The sequence below is a fragment of the Helianthus annuus genome, chromosome 7 (genome assembly GCF_002127325.2).
Source record: "Helianthus annuus cultivar XRQ/B chromosome 7, HanXRQr2.0-SUNRISE, whole genome shotgun sequence".
NCBI classification, from domain to species: Eukaryota; Viridiplantae; Streptophyta; class Magnoliopsida; order Asterales; family Asteraceae; genus Helianthus; species Helianthus annuus.
In genome coordinates, this window is record NC_035439.2 from 112,271,426 (window position 1) to 112,278,919 (window position 7,494).

A 7,494-nucleotide genomic window follows, 5' to 3' on the forward strand; every position below is an offset into this window, starting at 1 on the left:
AAAAAACTATTTAATAGGACTAATGAACTTTTGGGGTCCTTTTATAATATACTCTACTAAACCGGTGTCCTAAAAAACTATTTAATAGAATGGATGATTTTTTAGGGTCCTATTATCATATAATTTAATAGGACACTTAAAATGTAGATCCTAATAAAGTACTTTATAAGACATTTAATTGTTAGTGTCCCATTATGTGGTACCGTATTAGGACACTTGATCATCTAGGGTCCTATTATAACATAACTTAATAGGACACGTTGTAGTTAAGTCATAAATGTTCAGTGTTATAGGACCCTTTCTAGTCGAAGTCATATTAGAACTTAACTTAATAAGACACTTGACACTTGGGTCTTATAACTTTAAACTTTATAGGACGCTTAATCATTATGGTGTTATTATAATACATCGTAATAGGACACTTGATATTTGAGTCATAAAACATTAGTTTTATAGGACGCTTATTCGCTAGAGTTTTATTATAATATAACTTAAAAAGACAGTTGACACTTGGGTCTTATAAATTTAACCTTTATAGGACGCTTAATCATTGTGGTGTTATTATAATACACTTTAATAGGACAGCTGATATTTGAGTCATAAAACATCAGTTTTATAGGACGCTTATTCGCTAGAGTTCTATTATAACATAACTTAATAGGACACTTGACACTAGGGTCTTATAACTTTAACCTTTATAGGACGCTTAATCATTATGATGTTATTATAATACACCGTAATAGGACACTTGGTATTTGAGTCGTAAAACATAAGTTTTATAGGACATTTATTCGCTAGAGTTTTATAATAACACTAGGTTATTAACCTGCTTAATTATGGTCGGTGAGTGGTGGTGGTGGTGGTGGTGGTGAGAGGTGGTGATGGTGGTGGCTGGTGAGTGGTGGTGGTGGTGGTGAGTAGTGGTGGTGGCCGGTGGAGGTGGTGGTGAGTAGTGGTGGTGGCCGGTGAGTGGTGGTGGTGGTGCTGGTGTTGGTGAGAGGTGATGGTGCTGGTGGTGCTGGTGAGAGGTGGTGGTGGCCGGTGAGTGGTGGTGGTGGTGAGTAGTGGTAGTGGCCGGTGAGTGGTGGTGGTGGTGCTGAGTGGTGGTGGTGAGTGGTGGTGGTGGTGAGTAGTGGTGGTGGCCGGTGAGTGGTGGTGCGGGTGCTGGTGCTGGTGAGAGGTGGTGGTGCTGGTGAGAGGTGGTGGTGGCCGGTGAGTGGTGGTGGTGGTGGCGGCCGGTGAGTGGCGGTGGTGGTGAGTGGTGGTGGCGGCAGGTGAGTGGTGGTGGCGGTCGGTGAGTGGTGGTGTTGAGTGGTGGTGGTGAGTAGTGGTGGTGGCCGGTGAGTGGTGGTGGTGGTGGTGGTGAGTAGTGGTGGTGGCCGGTGCTGGTGGTGGTGAATAGTGGTGGTGGCCGGTGGTGGCTAGCGGTGGTTGTGGTCGGCGAGTGGTGGTGGTGGTGGCCTGTTTCGATTAATTAATAATAAACGAGCCGAGCCCAAGCTTGAAAAACTACTTACGAGCCAAGCTCGAGTTTTAAAAATAAATATTGAAACTAGCCGAGCTTGAGCTCTCTGCAAATTAAACGAAACAAGCTCAGCCTTAACTCAACTCGTTAACACCTCTAGTTACATTGATGATGTTAGAACGGTTGCGTTTTGAAAATCTAAATGCAACATTTGTTCTAAAATGTTGCATCTTTAGATGTTAAATGCAACATTATTTTCAAAAGGTTGAATTCAAATGTACGTAATGTATAGTCGTATCATAATTACCTGTTCGTTCACAAATTTTCACATTTTTAGGTTGAGAAATTCAATAAAAGCAAAAAAGAGTATAGATTTTTTTACTGATAGATAATATTTTGATTTTGTTTTAATTAATTTACTAAAAGGAAAAATATTTTTTACTGATAACACTCTTAGTTAATTTCTTTTCTTTTCCTTCTAGATTAAGGGTACCTAAATTCATGATGTTGGTAAATTCTAATTTTTGGTGGGAAGTGAGTGAAAATTGAGTTATAATTTTTGGAGGGAGGTGATAATTGGAGAGTTGGAGGGAAATACAGGAAGAGATAGTAGTTTTAGAGGGAATTTTTTTTAGTGTACACATATTTGACAAAATTAGTTACATAAGTTATTAAATTTGATTATATCTAATGAAAAGGTGGGTAAGTAATAACTAATAAGCTTAAATACTATATTATAAATTTATGTATTTTAGCTGTACGCACTAATTATAGTTTATGTTTATATAAAAAACTAACTCAAATATGTATAAGTAGGTTATATAAATAAATATTTATAAATAAAGATCGATTGAGCGTGACTTTATTGAATAATATAGTGCCACACACAAACACACATATATAAGCTATATTGGTTAAGTTTGAATTTAATTTACCAATTTAGTTTGTAAACGAGCTATTATGGAACATAATAGGCTTTATTAGGTATATTGTGATTCAATAGACGCTATCATAGTCAATTAAGGCATGTATAATTATTATTGCTTATTATGATCTCGTATGACTTGGTACAACTCAATAGAAAGATCCAATATGATATAATAAAACATACATGGTTTTACCAAAGGCCATCGTGACTAATAAGAACCAATATAGTTCATTATGATATTATGATATGTCATTGCCCATTGTAAGGACCGATATAGTCCATTATGACATTATGATATATTATTGCCCATTATGATCTCACTACAACTTGATATACAAACCCAACATGACATAATAAAGGCCAAATAGTCAATTAAAAACGATCATGACTAATAAGGCCTCACATGTTGTATTAATAATATATGCTATTTATAATTGACATTACGATACAATATAATCTCTAAAGGCCCAAATGGCCTAGTAAATTCCATAATGCTCCATTGACCCTTTAATTTGCTTCTTTAAAAATGATAAATTGAATGTCGATTTTATTTAACGCTTAATTACCAAATAAACTTCTAACATATAATGTGGTGGTTTCATGTCCACTAAATGTTTCTACATTATTTCCTAGCCCCGACCCAACTACGATGATCGACCTGAAAATTTTAATATTTGGTTGTGAAAAATTCTTACACAAAATATGGACCCCAATGAAAAAAAAAATATCATTGATCTGCCACTATCTATTACTATATATATAATAATGTATATTAGAGACAATGTTGAAAATTAAGAGAATACAAGTTATAATGCACAAGGTATAAGACATCAAAGCTACAATAGAAATACAACACAACTCATAAAGCTTATCAAAAGTAAAACCACAACCAATAGTCCATAGCTTTATATCCTATTGGTTTCTTGGAGGTGAGATAAGCATTTGGGACCAATAGGTCCTGGGTTCGATTTTCATAAAGGGATTTTTCTCATATTTATTGGGTTTCCTCCTGAATTGGTATATAAGAATTAAGCCTAGTGGAGATGGATATGACCGGGTGGTTCCGCTAATGGCACCATGATACTCCAGTGATCCATCAGTGATTCAAATTTGCCATTAAAATAAAAAAACCACAACCAATAGGGATGCAGCGCAAGGATCACTATCCACACCATCTATTCAAATCCTCATCCATACTTGAAAACGATCCTGGCCTCAAATTTCCAAAGCCCTCTCTCCTTCCCTTTTTGCCCTAGTTTCTTGAAACTAACACTCGCCTCTCTCTTTCCCTTCATGCACAAAGATGGAACTTGACGACTAAGAACCTGCGATAAAGAACAAACGGTAATGAAATCGCAAACCTCATCTTCTTTTGACATCTATCGGTGTCCTTGGAGCATTTTCAAGTTATAATTATAAATCGTAGTTACTTTATTAGATCATTTTCATGATTTGAATAGGGTTATATTGTTGGTGAATTTTGTTTGTAGAGCAGCTCTGAAGCAATAGGAAACAATTGGAGTGAAGAATTTCATGCTTTGCAAAAACCCAATAGTTTAGGAATTTTATCCCTTTTGCAAGAAAAAGCTCTTCTTTTTTTTATTTTGTGATTCTTGACACGGGTTTGGTTCGAAGTTGCTTGTTTTGTTGGAGATATAGGGTTTAGACTTATGTTCATCGAGTTTCTTTTAATTTAGTTAAATTATGTAATACCCTTGTTCAATTTCTTTTAAATTAATTAAGTATATTGCATTTATTTTGAATTTCAAGTGGATTTTAGATCTGTTTTTTTGTATTCCCTTCAATTAAAGATTTGGAGCTTAGCCGTTTTGATTCAACAGTAAAGAAAAGAAAGGTAAACTCTTCATTTTATTGAGTTTATGAGAAACTTTGTCATTGTTATAAAGAAAAAAAATGAAGTAGAACACAATATCATTTTTCTTGGGCATTTATATGTCATCTATCTTCTATCTGGTGGTTGATGGCTTAATATATGTAGATTATTTATGGTTGGTTCAGTAAACTGTCAATGGGACATGTGTAATGGTTGTTATATGGTAGGATGATTTTCTTTTTATCATCTTTAGTGATAGATTAGAATGTAGCTTGACTAATAATTTGTTCTTGACATGATGTCTACTTTGTTGCACTTTGAAAAAATGTTTTTAGCTAGTAGTTAAAGGGTTAAGGGTGCGCCAGTCACGTAGGCACCAGGCGTGAGTTCGGTCTAAGCCATTCGCGGCTGGTTAAGACCATTTGAAACTAGATTTGGCAAAGAGCCGAATAATCTCTACAACCTCAACACGCACAAACACTTTGGTAATTTTAAAAGCGTTTGAAAACGGTTGTGATGATTTGATTTATGATTGTTCATAGTTATGTTTGTGTTTTGATTGTAGTTTGTTAGTTTTGACATTAGAATTGTAATTTGTTTTGTTGGAATTACTGTACATTTTGTGTTTTTGTCATGCTTTTCGATTGAGTGTTCTTTTTTGTATTGGGTTGTTTTGTTGCAGATGCTGAAGCTAGGAACACTAGGGTTCTGGTGTCGCTGCAGTTGCATTTAACCCTACTTATTGAAGGTATTGACCTCAATCTTTATAACATAGTTTATTGTTTTTTAATGTATTTATCTTGGAAATTGAACTTATTAGAAGTTGGCCTTGCGTATTTAGGGTAATACATGTTTCCTTATGATCCATACGAGAGACCTATTACTGGATCTAGAGTTCAACGTTAGGAATCCTCCTTAGAGCCTATTGTCCTACACATCCAATTTTGGTTGGAATGCAAACAGTGTGTGTGGGTTACAGAAGTCAATAAAATCTCTCCAGCTAATGATTATTTAATGGGTGGATCTATTTCGGCGGGTAGTCTACAAACATCTTAGCCTGACATTGAACAGTCAAAACGAGTAGTTTTTGACACATTTGGTTCACCGAGTAAATGAGTCATCTGCTTCCGCGGGTAGTCTACAACCATCTTAGCAAGGCATTGAAAGTATTCTAAATCCATTTAGTAAAAAATGAACTGATAGTTGCATGTGAAATAACTATTAAGTTGAAGGCTACACTACTTAAATCTAACTTTTTGCTATTTTCAGAATTGTGCACAATGCTATCAAGTTTTGGTGGGAGGCTGGTGGCTATACACAGAGTGTTGGTAGAATATGAAAGATTATATTGGTATTATATCATCCATTAAGTTTTCTTTGAATAAGTGTTTATATTGTTGCTTTTGTGATTTTACCCAGTTTCACTAAAACAATGTGATCGCGGTTCCAGATGCTAATTTTCATTCTCTCCCTTCCACTCGGCACAAACAACACTATATCCTTGTACGTTTCCTTCTAATTGTATTGCGATTATATGCATATAATTATGTAGCATCTTCTTTATTAACGTCCAAGTAATGACAATAGTGATTTTGATCTATGCAGAGATTAGATAACATGACTACTAGAAGGTACAAATGTCAGGAGGCGAAAGCATATGTAAGATTATCACGTGATATGTTGGGAAAAGGAATAAGTCAACCCCGGTAAATATTGGACATATTACACGTCGGACACTAAATAGGGTGATATAGGTATGTATGTGTTTATTAAATAGCCTCTTGTTGGTCCCTTTTGCTTAATATATAAAAGTTTGTTAAAAAAATATGTTTACTAAATTTTATGTCATTTGCTGGGTTATGTTTTATTTGAAGTGAAAATAAACTCTCATTATTTGGTTTCTTGGCAAATTATGAAAAGCCAAATTCTTGGTGATGGAAAAAAATGGCATAAAAATTGTTAGTGATAAAATAGTAGAGCAAAAGTCCACATACACCTGGCAAATACTTAAAAAAAAATTAGTAATAAAATAGCATAGCAAAAGACTACATGCACCTAGATCAAATATCCAAATTATGAACTTAACGATTTGACTCTTTGAAGTCGTCTGCATAATACCAAATGATGGACATACCTATCTTTTTTAGATTTTGCTTTTTTACTATATTTTTACACCCGTCCAACTTTTAAAAAAATTGCAATTGTAACCCCTAGACTACAACTCTTACTTTTGCAAATGCCAATACATTGTGTTTTACGAAATGTCTTAGTCATTGTGTTGTACACTTTGTGTCTACCTTTGTGATTTACACTTTTTTTTTGTAATTGTCTTTTACACACTGCGTTTTACGAAATTGTGTTTTGTCTAACTATATGTTTCCACCCGTCGCGCGCCGCCGCAACGCGCGACAGGCAAAATCCTAGTTTGTTGAAAACTAAAATCTAAGTTGGAGATGAAGTTTTCCACAAAAGCATTCTAAACTCTACCGAGACTATAGCAAGAGGAAGGGTCTAGAGCTTGGACCCAAATGATCTAGTTGGTGGTACAAAGATTGAACCAGAATGGTGTGAGGTAAACGCTCAAGTACCAATAAAAAATATTAAAACTTGGTAAAACCATATGGTTTATTTTCTACAATTCAAGATTGTATTAGTGCATCATCCATCGCATGGCCCTATCCATTCATCTCGGTATGTATTTGTTAAACTTGTGATACAAATAATTTTAATATCATGGAACTTAGTGCTTATACATGGATGGTTTATTTGTAGGTAGTTCATGAGGATTGAGGACGCATGATGACTCAAGATTTTATGCTTCTTTTTTCTTTAATTGCTTTAATTTCTTTGTTAAATGTTAAGATTTTATGTCAGATAATGTTATAACTTATTTATGGTTAGTGTTTTTGTTATGAACATGCTTATTTGAAATATAATGAAGTTTTATTTCTTTCATTAGTTTATGTTATACAATAACTATTAGGATGTTATATGTTGATGGTCTGTTTATAAAATTGGTTTTATAATCTTATTCGGGATATTAGGACCATTTTCTTGATATTAAAGTAGCTATAACGTTACATCATAAGGGTCCTATAAATTAATTTTTAAGGACGCGTGTATGTGTATCAAAAGATTAAAAGTAGGTAATCACATTTTAGAACATTATAAAAGTGTCCTAATATGTTCTTTTTAGGACGCTATTTAAGTTGTCTATAGACATATTATGCGACCATAAAATTGGTTTCATAATCTTATTTGATATAT

The 7,494-nt window shown here is 34.3% G+C and overlaps 1 long non-coding RNA gene across 9 annotated transcripts; it reads left to right on the forward strand.

The window, feature by feature from the left end:
• The first annotated feature begins 3,542 nt into the window (after nt 1–3,542).
• LOC110915754 lies at nt 3,543–7,139 on the forward strand. Of its 9 annotated transcripts, none has more exons than XR_004862378.1 (7): nt 3,545–3,737; nt 3,889–4,248; nt 4,910–4,975; nt 5,497–5,555; nt 5,647–5,730; nt 5,833–6,918; nt 7,000–7,139. It is a non-coding gene; the product is annotated as an uncharacterized LOC110915754 (long non-coding RNA). The 9 variants fall into 9 exon arrangements; XR_004862380.1 differs by having other exon boundaries at nt 3,884–4,099; nt 4,205–4,248; nt 5,833–7,127; XR_004862377.1 differs by having other exon boundaries at nt 3,547–3,737; nt 3,889–4,099; nt 4,205–4,248; nt 5,833–7,127.
• Nucleotides 7,140–7,494: the final 355 nt, after the last annotated feature.